We start from the raw sequence: 15,820 nt of genomic DNA, 5'->3' as shown, positions 1-15,820 counted from the left end.
GGCTCAGCCGCATCACGACCCACGCAAGAGGCCGCGTTTCTACCAGAAGGCTCGCCTTCGTGCATAGCGTTCGCTGCCAGCGTTTCCCCGTAAACATTACGGTTACATAAGCTGCAGTTGCCGGGGAGCGTGAGAAGCAGTCAGGGATCTTTGAATACTATCGCGTTCCACTCTTAAAGGCGAAGCTTAAGCGTATTCCAAATTATGTTTCTGTCCTCGTCAATAAATGTTTATTCCTCCTCCTTGCCCCCCCCCCCCCCCCTTCAACTGTCTCACACCACTTGCTTTCACCGGGAGACACGTACGCATGACATCACGCTGCACGTGACCTAAAGTTCTCTGCGGTGGCAGTCCTGTGTTTGTAAGCTTCGGGGCGTGGCAAGCCCCCAAGTTTTCCCTTTGCACTAAGCGGCCAAGAGCGAATCTGCCTTTCATGTCGAAGTCGTAACGCACTAGTGCAGGCCAACTGCAACTGAATTTCACTTTGACTAATTTGGTTGCAAGTCACTAGTGTCTACTACTGAAGCAATCTTGGCAAGGCTTCAGGGCTGGTAATAGTCGAATTTTCTAACTAACAATGTCTAAATATCACCTAAGCAGACGACGAGTGCCGTTTTTGGTTCGGGCACATGGCGCAAATCTCAGACCATGACCTCCGAGGTATTCAGCGAGCCGCCGCCGGCACCCGATGTCGGAGGTCATATGCCGAAGAACTCGATGTTCCGGGTTCTATGCCTTTCCCGGGAGCGATAATGGCGGCGTTTCTTTTCAAGGCGAAGTTTTCTTTGCCTGCTTTCCCAGTTTTGGCGTGGCTGCCTGGCTGCTGAGTCGGTCGGTACCTCGGCGGATATATTTGCGGATATATATACAGAAGCTAAATATGAGAAGTCGCCAAGTGGCTTATAAAATCCATGTATGCCAACATAATTTGCGCGCCTTTATTCTGCGGGACAAAAGAAAGAGAACTTCCTGCATAAACCTGAACATATGATGTCGACTCACAGATAATTCTATAGGCCTGTTAATGTAATAGTGGATTAGGTTTAACAGATTCTTCGATTTACTTTATTTTGCCATTTGGTATGGTCCACTCTGGGTGTGCGTCCGTTCTTGACCAATCCTCCGGAATGGTTATGTGACACAAGAAGTATGCATATAACTCTTAAATGTAGCTAGACATGTGTCGTACTACACACATGTGTGACAGGTGTGCCCATACACCTGTCATCGCCATTCTTCCCTCGAGAGGCATCATACATCGCCTTCGTCCTCGTGACGTCTCCGCGGAGGTAGATGTATGTGCATCGGCCTGACTTGGAGTTAGCATTTCCGCATAGCTCCTGAGCGCTGTTATGCGTAAACATAAAAATTACATGAGAATAGAGGTGTGATCTTTGTGGTGGATAAACATTGCATGAGATTACAGGTCACATGGGATGATAATAAACGAAATTGTACGCATCGCCGTTAGTTGTAAAGCATTTATTTAACGCTTTACTTTACGTAGATTCCAGCATGTGTGTCTGATCTAAATATTTTTCTTTTTTTTCAGTATTGATATAACAAAACGTCCATTTTCGAGAACTCTTTTTGGCAAATTCACTCATATTTCAGACTTAAAATTTTGCACGGAGGCTTCTTTATATCTACACTATGTGAAACTGTGCCTTTTACGCTGTCCAAGTTTGAGTGCAAGTTGGTATCTATACAGAATAGCTGATATATTTAATGACTTCATACTTCGTACTTGCTTGAGTACCCAAGCCTCGGCACTTCATTTCACTCCCCCGCCGTGGTTGCTCAGTGGCTATGGTGTCAGGCTGCTGAGCACGAGGTCGCGGGATCGAATCCCGGCCACGGCGGCCGCATTTCGATGGGGGCGAAATGCGAAAACACCCGTGTACTTAGATTTAGGTGCACGTTAAAAAACCCCAGGTGGTCAAAATTTCCGGAGTCCCCCACTACGGCGTGCCTCATAATCAGAAAGTGGTTTTGGCACGTAAAGCCCCATATATTAAATTAATTAATTAAATTCAGTTCACTCGGCACTCCTCAGCATTCAGTTCTGGTTTCGTTGGCACACGTAGAGTATTTAGGTGCTAATGAAATTATCACTGGACGTGCACTTTCGTTTTAACACTAAATGACTTGCTCTCGTGTTGCCTTTAAGGTGAGACATTGCACCCGCCCAATAATTTTGGTCTGCTGCAACAGTTCTGATTACTTTTGTGTATGGAAACTACACCGAAAGTACCGTAGAATCGAACACAAATTCTAGATAACCTGCTACACACGTTCAACTTGCACAGCTGCCTAGAGCCAATCCTGTACGCGAATAGCCTCAAATGTTTTGTTTCTGGATTCCACGTTAACATTCAGGTCTCACAAATGGTAGCGTGGTCACTCATACAGTCTGATTCAAATAAATGCCTTATGTTTGATACCCGCACTGTGAAAAATAAAAATCCTGACGCAGTCACTAACACAATGATAGTAGTAACGAACTGTCACATATTTTGCTGTGTTCGCCGTAACGCCGCGGAGACTTTCTTTAAAGTTCATTAAACTAACCTGACGTGCAAGCACGTTGCAAGAACAAGTATGGACTTCTCTAGAACTCGTAGCATATACAAAGTGATTGTGCACTGCGCAACGTTTCGTTGCGCAGTGCACAAGCACGATCTACCGATCACAGGTTACACGAAACATGACATACGTCATCACGGCAACAACCCGCACAGCGGCATCGCTTTTTATAGCCGTCCGCTCAAGCTCACCAAATTAAAAACTCAGCCCGTGAGTGTTTCGCACAGATACAGAGCGATGTTTGTTGCATTTGTGGAGTGAGTTGACTACAGTTAAGCTTTAAGGCGCATACGCACGGCGCGATAGCGGCCTCGCGGCAGCTTTTTCGTGCCGCGGGAGGCATCGGTCTGGCTGGACCGATTTATCGCAGCTTTCCGCGGCGGCAGACCATTGAGAGTGGATACCACTGAGGGAGGCCCCTTCCAGGGTTGCGAGGTCTTCGGAAGAAAAAGTTGCCGAATGTTTCCGGAAAGTAGCGAAAAAGTCGCCAACTGTGGTAAAAGCTTTATTAGTAAGCCAGAAAAGTAGCCACGGTGCGAAAAACTAACAAGTGTCAATTTCCGACGCGAGAATAAAGAGGAAAAGGCAAAAAAAGAAACTGTAGTTTTGTGCTACACTGATGGCAAATGAGAATAACAGAAAAAACAAGCGTTATCACATGTTATTGTATCATAATTTGCCATAATAACCAGCTCATCTTTGATAATTTCCACCTCGCGTGCTTTCTCATAGCCGAAGCGGTGTTGCCATTTCACTAAAATAAACTCGCACCATGACTTCTATCCAAACGTTCCAGTGCAAGCTGTATGACGTCACACGTTCTCCACGCTCCCTATCATGCAGTCGCAAGCGCCTTTAAGAAACTCGCATAGACACTGGTACCAGTAATGTCATTGCTGCCGCGACGCGTTTTAGCATGTTGCAGTCGCTTCTGGTGCTAATAAGCATGTTCTTCGAGTTTCGCTTTCGAGGTAGCCGTCGCATGGTGTGGGACTAGGACATCACCTATTGCTTCCGTCCATCACAGCATGCAAAAGCATAGCATTTAGGATTAGTTGATTCCTGCTACTCAGAGAGAGCTGCTGTACGCCACCAATAAGAAGGATCAATGGGCATCTTCAATTATTTGTCCCTGACAATCCCGGACGGTCCGAGGCGGTGATTTCAGCCAATGAGCTTTGAGTATGGAACGTCTCGTGCAGTCCTGGACAGCGCAGGACAAGTCGAAGATGCCGCCTGGCCATGTGGCGACTTATATGTTTTCAGCTCCTGGATTCGCTTCCCCCGCCGGCAGAACACAAAAAGCATGGCCTTGGAGATCTGACTTTTGGGGCTGTTGCTTCGCGGGAGCCGCTGCAGGGAGTCCGATTTGGACACTCTCTATGCCAATTACCACCGCCAAAAGTAGCCAGAAAATAGCGAAGTCGCCAACCACGATTTTCGGTTGTGAGGATCCTCTAAAAGTAGCTAATATGGCGAGAAGTCGCCAAACCTGGCAACCCTGGCCCCTTCAGTGACGTGCGCGCGGGAGACTGGTTTCATGTGCACCCGCCCGACCGTCGTTTCGTACTATCGTCTGCTCGCGTCAGGTCTCGTTCACGCTTTTTTTTATTGTCGTGGTTTGTGATCGTTTTTTCTTTTCTTTCCTTTCTTTTTTTTTTACAATATTGAGTCTAAACTGAGACGTCCCGTTCCGATGGAAACGATTTTTGGAGGCAGTGCACAATATCCGATTCTATACGACAAGACGGACCCTGAATACAAGGACACAGAGGCGACATCCATTTTCCTTGTCTTTCAAACGCGGCAACGCCGCAACAGAAGAGAGCACGCCGACATGATTATGATCAGTGGCAACGACGACGTCGTCTTCATGAGACATAACTCGCGTTAAGTACTTACATTGGACGGAGAACGTAAGCACAGCGCCGATCTGTCAGCAGACGAAGGAAAAGGCACGCTACGTCTTGCACTTAGAGGCAGAGTAAGAGCTCTGGCAAAAAAGAGGAGGCGAGATGTTCATGCTGTCACGTGACTGCCGCCGCGGCTCGCCACCAGTTGGTGTGTCCGCTCTGTCGCAGCTGCGTTTTGCCGCCGCCGGCGTGCTGCGCGTGTTTTTCCGCTAGGGTGTACGCGCCTTTACTACTGTTAAATTAGCATCATCAAAGAAATTACACATTACGATAATGCCTTAGCATTACCATCACACGTAATCAACAGAACACCGTTTCGACCAAGTAGTTGCGTTTACTAACTGAACATCGATTCTGAGCCTCATGCGGTATTAATTACGGGTTCATAAAGTTAGCAAAAAAGAGTTAGCAAATGAAGCAGTTACAACCATTCTACGAACGTTTCTTTTTTGAAGAGGGGTGCACAGCGCGTTACTGAAGTGCTATCTATGGTCATGACAACATTGACGCAACCAATGTCGGTGACTGTTCAAGTGAATAATTTGTCACCTACTTTTTTGAATAACGAGAGGCGTTCACTATGGCGTCTACAAGCTCAGTGTTTAGGTAGAGGATTTTTCTTTTCCTTGCGTTTTTCTTTGCATTAGCGCATGCGGTATGTGTTCTTCAGAGGAAGAAATAAATATCATTCAAAAAAATAATGATTCTAGTCTGAGATATACGCTGTGACCAAAGTGCAACATCCGCTTGTGGTGCAGGTAACAGGCCTTACATTCTGCTTACTCTTCTAAGTCTGGAACGAGTGAAGAACACGGCGACTGTCCGCAGACTGTCGTTGTTGCCGTCGTAGTCTAAGCATGCTGCAGTTGTTACACGTAAACACCTAGCCTGATATGACACAGCCTAATTTCAACAGAGAGGCTCTTTTATCTGGCTTTCGTGCTTCCATATTTTCACCGCATCTAGTCTTACGTACCTGTACGTCAGAATACTGCGATCAAGCACTTTCCGGATTCTGGGCTGTGTTACAATTCACCGTGTGATATTTATTCTTTCTACCTTGTAGTGCTGGACGTTGAAATAAAATTACTTTGACTTATGAAAGCCCTTTATGTGACAGCTAGTTTTATTTTTCGCATGAAAAGACACGTTGTAATTGCATGCATTCCCGGAGTTCTGAAGATGGGCTACTACGCGATATGGGGTTGAGGGAGTGAGTTGTGAGCCTGGTATATGCACGTATAATCTCTTTTCCTGTTTGCCTTGACGTCGCACAATTTCCACTAAATTTTACATCTAGCTTTAAAATTTTGTCTGGGCGCCTGTACGTTCTTAAGTATTACACAAGAGCGACTCTCGGGCGTTTTGAATTTTCGCATGCTGTCCACTTTCTAGGAAGTGGATTTAGGCCGCGTACTTTTTAAACTAGTCCGCAATCAAACAGAGGGAGAAGAAAGAAAGTGTTACCTTTAGTCGTTTTGCCGTGCGGCTGACAGGAAGTTAGGAGGTTAAATTAAGCTCCTGCAGTTGTTTCACAGTGCCCACGATTCGTTCCGTTTTTGTTTTCCTTCTTATTTTTTCTGTTCTTGACGCCAGTGCTGGAGAGAGAACCATTAGTGTCAGGGCCGCCTCACAGCCTGGTTTCTGCAAATCATTGTGAAGCAAATAGAGCGATCGTAACGACCAGCTTTGTCTGGAGCGCAGAAATGTTCACAATCTCTGCGCCGCTAGGCGGCGAATGGGTTTTCGTTTGTCGGTCAGCTGTGTCTACAGAGGGCCTCTTGTTTTACCTGTTACGCTGCTATGTCCGCGCTGCTGTTGCTTCGAACATGGGTTGGCCAGCAGCTTCACAGAGACTAGGCAGAGCTAGCTCAAGTCGAGTACATGTCGTCCTACATGTCGCATGAGCTCTTACATTATGCTCGTCGCTTTGTGGGCTTTATTGATCTCAAGCTATCTGTAGCGTTTCTGAGTAGACGTCACACAACGGACGTGTTTTAAAAAACGTGTATGTGTTTATGAAAAGGTCTCCTTTGTTCTATGTCAGTTATTGTTCTATGTCACCTTACGGAAGCATTGTACGAATCATGCTCGCGAGCAGTCACTTTTTGTCGACGTATGCACGACTCTACTAGTGCTTGCTAAGTGCTTGTCTATAGAAGATAGTTCGCGTGCTTTCCCTTTGCTTTCGAGTGCTGCTTGCACAACGCGTGCCCCTTCGCAGACAAGCTTTTGTAAGGCAGTGATAACCGCGTAATTTGCGCAGCAAATACAAAACAATGTCGTCTCCCCTACTTAACTGCAGTAACTTCGTGTTTTAATATCTTAATCACTTCATGTCGGCTTAAAAGCTTCCTCTTCTCAGAGCAGCATGGGTGTTTCAGCAGCTTCATTATGGGTGGGAATGTACGTGCTGTTAGGGAGAAATTGGATGTCCACTGTCTAGGTAGTTTAGCCGCCATGTTGGCGCATATATGTCTTTGCTGTCCAGAAACGAGTAGATTATCTCTGAAGAGCAAGTTGGGTGCTCTAGCATAGCGTCACCGCTTGTCATTCGCGTCCCAGCCATCTGCTGGCGTTGCCTGTAACGTAATCCGCGGCGCGCCCGCGAGTTGCTTGCTCGATGCGGATACGTTAGCGCGCGCAGAACGGGCACTTGACCAGTACAGTAACATTAATATGATTCCGCTATGGCGAATTATTAAAATAAAGGAGTAGTCTTCGTAACGCTTTATGATTTATCTTCAGTCGAATCTGAATAGGGCGTCCGTCGAGTCTGCATCATGCAATTGAAGACATTATGCTAGTACTAGGAAAAGCCACATGTCCAACGTAAGAATGGCGTGTTGGTCGGCACTGCGTAGACACCTCGGATCGATGACGGTGGTCAGACAAGCTGCGCGTCTTCGAAGCTCACGAGCAAGTGCGTCAGCGCTCCGGGGAGCTCGGGACGAAGCTCGCCTTTCGGTGTGCCGCGTCTAAGGCCGCTATACGAAACCGGCGCGCAGCTCGTAGTCCGAAGTTCGCAGAATCTCATCTGCGGGAGGATTGTTCGTTCTTGTCTGCGACGTCAATTGAGACGCTGATGATCCGCTGTCCTGTCTCGGATCGTTCTTTGACGCCACCGAGCGTCGCTGCCACATCCAGATCTATGGAAGAGCCCTGAACGTCAAGTGCAAAAGAAATTTCCTTGCACGTAGCTCCTTGCTCGTTGAGTCGGGTCACGCCACCCTCGTGCGCGCATGAAACAGTGTGATCATCTACTACGTAAAGAGCTAGAAACTTTTGGCAGTCTGTTAAGGGTGTAGTTTCGCGTATTCGTGCAATGTAAAAGAAACATTGCAGGGACAGTCCAGTCAGTATTGCCTGCTGGTGCGAGGACGTCCGCTCAATGACATTCATCTTTTCTTTTGAGGCATGTATAAGCGATGGAATTTGGAAATTTCTGGGCACAATGGTGGAATCAGCTAGCGCACGACAGGGGTACTTGGAGATCGCTGGGGGAGGCCTTCGTTCTGTAGTGGACATAATAAGTGAGTGATGATGATGATGATTTCTTTCACTTCAGGGTAATTATTTTGTTGTAGGCGGTTCTATGTAGTCGGCGTTCAGACGCTGCTCACTGTTTGCATGCTCTTGGCAGTTTCGAATCACCGAGATGCGTCCTCTGCCCCAGAAGCCCCGTAGACGATCCGCCATGTTACGGGACTCTGAACCCTGCAGTATTCAGCCAGTTTCGCTGGTTTCTGCGCATGGGGGTGTGGACGCCGAAAGCTGCCCGTGAATGGCTTCACTCTTGCGCGCATTCGCCGTGCTTTCTTGGCACGTACACGCTCGCGTAACACCGCTGTGCTCCCGGTGACGCACGCTGACTTGGGGCGCGTGCGCGGCTCTGCCATCGGGGCTGTGGCGCGCTCGCCAGGGTTCTGGGGGCGCCGCTAGTTTCCCGGACGGCACGCCGTTCCCCGCACGGGGAGCTCCGGCCTCCATGTGGGGGCTTGGGTTGCCGCGGCGGGGCAGCAACGCCGAGTGACAGATGGCCGGTCCCCCCACCCGTCGTTGCGGCCGCGATGCCCCCCTTCGCGCTGTTAGCGCTCCCTTCCGCTTTTCCATTGGATTGCGGACTCCCGCTAGGCACACGCGGTCAGTCGCCTTCCTGCCCCGTGACTAGCCTAGCTCGTCTCTTCCTCGCTTAGGCCGCAGTCATTTCCAGGCACACCCTGCTCTCCCGGCGAGCTGGCTTCTCTGGGCGCGTAAACGCCTTGTCTTGCCTCGTTCCTGTGTTTCATTTTTATGTATATATTTAAAAGCTTGTGTACCTGATGGAGCCGACCTTGAGTGAACGGGAGACGCGATGGGCTTTACTCTCTTCGGCACGGCAGCGAATGCACATGCCCTTACGCTCTAGCGCCCTCTCTCTCTCGCTTTCTTTTTCCTTTTTGTGAATGAAGTGGAAAGTCAATGGTGATTTCCTTCAGCTGTGTTCCTGGTCATTACGCAAACACGAAGGTGTGGAACGTTCGCATTTCAGGTGCGGAGAGCAGGCGCCCGTCGTATTTATTTTCGACATGGCATATAGTGGGCATTTTTCCTCGACAGGTTTGCCATTTCCACGGTCGCGAGGTGAATTTCAAGCGTGTACCTTTATTACGAAAACGTTTTCTCTACAACTACTTACCAAACGTCAGCACGCCGTCTTTCTTAACTCACTGCAGAAAAACGTTAGTCCCGGCGTACCTATTATTAAGACTATTTCGGATTTCTTTTATTTTTTCTTGCCACTGTAGTAATCAGCCAATAAACGGAGCTCCTAAGAATTCGGCAATCTTAGCCTTTGTGCTGCAAGAAGTATTAGAATGGCAGAAAGTTGAGGTTAGTGGGGATTCATGTTAGAATACTTCCTAAGAAAATACTTCGGTTTTCATCGCAGACAGGTGCGGGCTGTTGTGCTGCGTTTTCGCAAGTACGTAAAAGAGCTCATTTCGCGGTTTGTGATGTCGTGTTTGGCGAATTGTATGGATTAGTGAGTAACAGCAATGCTGTAGTCGCTTCAGGAGGGACTCGCTGACAAGGAAACAAAATGCTCGATAGCTCCTGTGGTATTTGCAACAGCACTGTCCTTGTGACAGAGTAATTACTTCTAATGCCTCTCTACATAAATTCGCATAACACAATGCGTCATTTAAGGTAGTTGAGAAAAATGTGTGAAGCACAGCTCTGCCGCCGTCCAAGTCATGTTTTGAGGCGCGATATACGTCCCTCTGCGCCAGGCTGGTGGAACTTTTTTTTTCTTTGCTCTTAGAATATGCACAAGATCTTTCTAAGTGTCACTAACGTCTACTGTTTGGGATGGCTACGTACCAGAAACCAAATGTATGCTAAAAATGACCTGTGGACTCACGTTCAAAAGTGCTTATCATGTAGGGGAGCACGTTCAGGCAAAGAAGCTGCCGGCCCAACTGCCAGGCTTTACCACTGCGGCCACTGTAGGCTACTTAAGGACCTCCAAGGAGACCGCAGTGTACATTCGGGCGGTCGCCTTAATATTATGTTTGTTTTTCTCTACTTGCTTGCGTAACTCTTATTTCATTTATGAATTAGAAGCGACATTTGCGCCTAAGCAACCGTACTGTTTTTTGTCTGTCGCCACTTACCGCTACGCCATTAGAACGGTAAATTCATATGGTGATCGTTATTCGAACTGAGTTGACAGACTCATTATGCCTTGTTTTATGTTGTCGCTTTCTGTGTTCAACCTTAATCGATCACTGTCTCTGAGCAAAATGAAAAGCTTTTTTTGTTTTTAGCCAGTGGATCGTTTCCCTTTTAGCTTGTGTTTCCCCCCTTGTGACCTTAGAGTTCGTATATACATGCAGCACTTTTTTTTCCTTCTTTTAGTTGCGTGTTTCCAGCTCTTGCAATTATACGTCTTAATAAACAACAGTCTTTCGCTTGTTTGTCCTCGCAAAACGCCTCATTCAACAACAGAATCAGGTCAAAGTGAAATCGGGTGCGATCAGACTGATGCACACGGGGCAAGAACACGGTATCTGTTTCAGATATGTGTTGTCAGCAGCTGCAATTCCACTGGCACGCGCGATGTTTGTCGCGGGCGCTAGTATACGTCGCGTCCAGCTTCCACACTGGGAACGTGCCCAGCGCTGATTACCATTTTGTCGCGCCGACAGCGCGTAAAGAGTGCGCTCAGGGCGTAATTGGGGCTTATTTTCGCGCTTATCGCTTGTCCTTTCTTTTTGTCATCTTATGGCGCGCCGTGCACCGCTGCAGTGACACCTGAGAGGCGACGGAGCGACACGCCAACAGGAGTGGCGAGGGAAGGAGCGAGGGGGGGGGGTTGGCACTCTCTCCTGAGGGACATTGGGGGACGGAATGGCAGCGGCAGCGTCGATGTTGAGAGGGCGGAGTGCGTGATCACGTCCGATGCGCCTGGCGTTCGCAGGTGACGCCACAGGAAGTGGTATTTCGTAGACGGCCAGTACGCGAAACACTTCCTCTCAGGCGTGCTTTGGCAACTGCCGTCTCCGTTATCTGTATTTTCTGCTGCGTGCGAGCGTTTCGTTTGTTTCATTTAAGACGCTGCCTTGTCTTTTTCGTCTTCGATCTCGGCGTCGTGTAGGCGCCGGTCGGCGCGAGTGCTACCCCTGTTATCGGGTCCTGTGATCTCAACGCGGCCGCGACGATATCTTGTGACGCCCGACAATTGGCCGCTGCTTCTCGCGAGCGCACTAAACATCACGCTTGTGGAAAACGACGAAAAGCATGCCTAGCGTGTATTATGTCCTCTCTTCGCTTGCCCGCGTCTTTTTCGTAGCCCGTTTAGTCTCAACAAGAACCAACTAGCCCAGCTCTTCTCTCAACTCGCCCACAGGTCGCCATTTACTGGCAACAATGGCAAGTGCGGTCCCGTACCTCCAGGGTGTCTCCGGCCCCGTCCGGGTAGCATGTTTGCTTGTCGGAGCTACGCTTGAGAGGATTCCGGGAACACGGCCTCACGGCTGCCTTTAGGCATTGATGCGCGAATAGAACGGGCTCGTTATAGCCGAAGGTAGGTAACTATGAGTGCACCCGGTGCCATTGTTCGCTGAGAGTCGGCGGTGTTTAAGCTGCCCAGCCGTTAAAAAAAACAAAAAAGAAAAAAATGCCGAAGCAAAGTTTTAGTTTTGCGGTAATGCTGGAGTACGTTCGATTCCGTTTAGCTAGTTCAAGCAACCTGCGCACGCTATGCAATCTTTCAAGGGACACTAAATCAAATCACTAAATCAGTCTAGATGGATAAAGCGTTCTTTGAAAACTTTGTTGTCGTAAATTTCGAAATAATAAGTTGATCATTAGAAGAGCAAATGAAAGTAAAGGTTCGAGCTCCTGAATTTTGCGCCGAATTCCTAACGCCGCTAGGTCAGTGTGACGTTACGGATTTCAAAGTATATTTTCGTATTTAGGCCGCGTTGGCGGAGCAAATGTTCCCGAAACTTGCCATGAACAATCTTTGACTACTTTAGAACACAATGTAGTCGATCTCTACTGCTAAATAATTTAAGGTATGGGGTTTTACGTGCCAAAACCATTTCCTGATTATGAAGCACGCCGTAGTGGACTCCGGAAATTTCGATCACCTGGGGTTCTTTAACATGCTCCTAAATCCAAGTGCACGGGTGTTTTCGCATTTCGCCCCCATCGAAATGCGGCCGCCGTGGCCGAGATTCGATCCCGCGACCTCGTGCTCAGCAGCCCGACACCATAGCCACTGAGCAACCACGGCGAGTACTGCTAATTAATTAAATAGGTCCTAGAAAGCGCTGTCAAAATACATGGCGTCACAGCTAGTTGGTGCGGGAACTTCGAGGAGGCTTCGCCATCGTCTTTTGTTATTGCGCTTTTTTTCTGGCTTACCAAGCGTCTTATCGAAGTAAGAGTGTCGTTTTTGATATTGTAGAAGTGCAATTTACTGATACGTAAGAAATCGCTCTTCTTTTTTAGGGTCCCTTTAAGGCCAGAGGTGAAGGGCAAGCGAGGGGGAGGTCAAGTGAATGCAGTAAGTGGATTGTAGAGAAAGTATTCGTGCGACGTTACGAAAGCCATGTAAGAGTGTCATCCACAACAAACATCCAGAGTGCTTTCAAGACAAGCTGTGGAAACAAGCGAATTGGATTCACGCGAAGCTGTTGACCGTGCTGCTGCTACACCAGCTTGGCAGCCGTGATGACGCTGATGATGATGCTTATCGCCTGATGGTTGAGGTTTTACGGAATTACGGGAAGCAATTTTCTCCGGTATTTCAAGTTTCCATAAATGACCACGCGAACCTCGGATCAAAGAAATAATGTCCTGTCTCTAAAAGAAGCAGCCATTGTTTTTCATGTTGGCAAGAGATGATGGCCTTACGTGCACTGACTGAGCGAAAAATAAATAAAAGAAAGCCTGCGGAAGTCGTGCAATTAACTGCTTCGTACTCTGTCATAGCTCGTGGCAATGCATATCTGTTAGCTGGTCGACTCGTGCCATCAATATTTAAGAGTGTTCTGTCCATTGCTGTTTGCTGTCGTGCTAGCCTTGCTCGGGCTCTCGAGGAACTTACATTTACACCCAAGTTCCAACACGTGCAGGACTAGCTTCGTTTATCTTCTTTTACTTTTTTTGTCACCCTGAGGTGAACGTGGAGGCCCCTAGGTCGCCCATTCATTTCCCCATTATAGAAAGACGAGACTTCTCGTTAAGCTGTATATGCATTTTGCTTCCTTTTTTCCAAGGAATGTCTGCTGTATAGCTATTTCAAGGCATACCGCAGATAGAAGTGCGACTGACTCACCTTTGGTGACAAAGGCCATCTGGCCCTTCGTTTCGAACACTGACCGTTTAAGTTGCCTTGTGGCGTGAGCCTTTTTTTTTTTTTCCTAGAAACCACACGGCCATTGCCCTGCGCAGACTTCGAAGAACAATTACTGCAAGCTGCGGGTGTCTCCAAAATTGTCTCCGTGTCTTGGCCTCGCGGATTTGTCAGCCTGTCGACGCCTGCTCTCCCATCTGCAAAGCCTAATGGCGTACGCAGAATGCGAGACCTGGCGGGGAAAAGTGTGGGGAGGAAGCAGAAGAAAAGGAGGCTCAGTGGTCGACGGTGCTTGAGTGCGCCCCTGAACGCTTCCGTCTGTAAAACAGACCAGGAACAATGGCAAATCTCTTCCGGGGACTGGGCGCTATGCTACGAGACTGCTTTGTTTCTTTTCGCTTCAGCCTGGCAGCCTGTCCCATCTTTTGTCTTCTCCTGCTCGTCTTCCCTTTTATCGCTGTCATGGGTCCTTTAGCCACCTCAAGGCCATGACAGCGTGAATCCGGCGCGCCCAGCCGTCGCGCTGCGTTCTTCTCGGGATCGTCTCTTTGTGCCAGGATCCAGCATTTGAAACAAACACTGCTCGGGGGAGCGCTGGCTTCGCGAAAATTCTCTCGGGTACGGCGCTCAGTAACGTGTGCGGAGGGGGAGGGAGTAGTAAGGGGGGAGGGGGGGGGGTCAGTGCGTCGCCAAGTGCGACTGCCGTACCAATGGCTGTCACTGGGACGCATTGAGCCGGTCGAACACTGCTAGAGGGGCTCCTGTCTGTCCGGCACCCCTCTGCGGGCTCCTTTTCTTCCAGGGATTAACGCATTGTAATTAGCTCCCCGAGCAATAATTACGGTCGTCTTTGCGTACCTTCCCCGATCAGCATGCGTTCGGGCGTCGTGGATGACCTTGGCGGCGCGGCTTCCCCCGCCGTTGATTCTCTTCGCGACTGCCATTTGGAGAAGGTGGCGCGCTTTGAGGAGGGTCTTTTCTCACCCTCGCTCCCTGTCTACATCTGCGGCGGGGAGGGGAATCATCGTGCGCGCGCTCCCCGACGAGCCTCGAAAAGCGCCGTGAAGAATGGTGGCGGTTTTCCTGATGACAACGCTGCCATTAGCTACCGTCCGTCGGCGTGGCTAGTGTGGCACTACTGGATGGAATGAACCGTGAACATAGCAGTGCAGCTTTCCTGTCTCTCTCTCTCTCTCTTTCATTTTTTTACTTGGGAGACGTGCAAGACGCGCCATGGTTATCTGATCTGCATTGCACTGCGTGCCGTGATACTGCAACTTTCACGGCCTGGAGATGGTGCGGCGGCAATGCAGCATGATGGACGATCACATGTCCGTGACGCTGCTGGAACGTGCGGGTTTGGCGAGCGGAGTTATTTTTTCGGCTGCAGTTTTTCTCAGGTATGTTCCACTCAGTGGTTAGTGAAGGGATAAGATTCTGTCTGAACTGAAAAAGAAATAAACATTGTGTAACGAATACGCATGTATTAAGTACTTAAATTAATAAATCGTAGATAGTGCAAACGCAGCCTGTCGCTCGGCTAGTACGAAAGCACACTCGCTTGTACTGTGCTCCGCAGCATCGATGAAATTTGGCTCAGGGCTAGTCGGTGGCTGTCAAACTAGGCTTGTTTTGTTGCACACACACGCGCGCGCACCTCGTTTCTCTGTTCCATGTTACTTTCGCTGCCTTTGCGGACTACACGGAAGGCACAAAAGAATAAAGAAACAGTGGGGACGTGCGACAAATAGGGGGCTACAACAACTGTGCGAGATCTGGTGCTCGGGTGTTATAGGAAGTGTACGGGCTCATCAGACGCCGTAATAACGCGACTGGCGCTTTGAAAGCGCACTTTTCGCCAAGCATGAGTTTCAGGAGGTGCGCTACTTCTGGTAGACGCGTGTCGCTCCTCTTAGGTCCCACTTCATTCGGTTGTCTAGTGTACACACACCAATATCCGTGAGTATCCATTCTCTGAGTATACCATACTTATGTTACTTTATAACGACAGTGATTGGCGAGTTGCTTGCACCTCTTTCTGCCTAAAAACGCAGTAGTCGCTCGCCCCTCAGCGTCTGATAGTCACGTCGACGGTTCGGAAACGTTCTGCGTGGAGCAGCCACCGTCTGTGAAAGTTGCAGGTCTCGAGAAGGCTTGGGCAATGTTCTCGTATTGCCTGTAAAGAAACCGCAGCTGTGTTCAAGTGAGCACAGCTGCGGTTGGTTGTGTGCAGTTCCTTCACCTCTCAATTTAAAGATGGCTCACCATGCGCGTGTACGCAGACTACAAACGTGCGTGTGCATGAAATCTCGCCTAAGTTGCCTAAATATTATGTCATTCACCCGCTTTTGTTGTCAACCGGCGGGCCTCCATAAGTACTTGTGCATACTTCACGATCAGTATCGTATTCAATTCCTGGCGCCACGTGAGATATGGGTTAGGGCTAGTTCTCCTGGTTGGGCGGCTGCTTTTGGCG

At 48.8% G+C, this 15,820-nt stretch overlaps 1 protein-coding gene across 5 annotated transcripts in view; it reads left to right on the top strand.

The window, feature by feature from the left end:
- zfh2 (Zn finger homeodomain 2) overlaps nt 1–15,820 on the top strand; it is a 343,365-nt gene that overhangs the window by 243,945 nt on the left and 83,600 nt on the right. The window contains exon 1 of one of the 5 annotated variants that reach the window (XM_065426704.1): nt 12,522–12,552. The exons of the other annotated variants lie outside the window; for them this stretch is intronic. The gene's annotated coding sequence lies outside the window, so the exon portion shown is untranslated. Of the gene's footprint in view, nt 1–12,521; nt 12,553–15,820 lie in introns of those variants that run through there. 5 annotated transcript variants of the gene reach the window in all.

This window comes from Dermacentor albipictus, chromosome 1 (assembly GCF_038994185.2).
Source record: "Dermacentor albipictus isolate Rhodes 1998 colony chromosome 1, USDA_Dalb.pri_finalv2, whole genome shotgun sequence".
NCBI classification, from domain to species: domain Eukaryota; kingdom Metazoa; phylum Arthropoda; class Arachnida; order Ixodida; family Ixodidae; genus Dermacentor; species Dermacentor albipictus.
The sequence above is the reverse complement of the archived record's forward strand: the minus strand, read 5'-3'. Positions and strand labels throughout refer to the sequence as shown.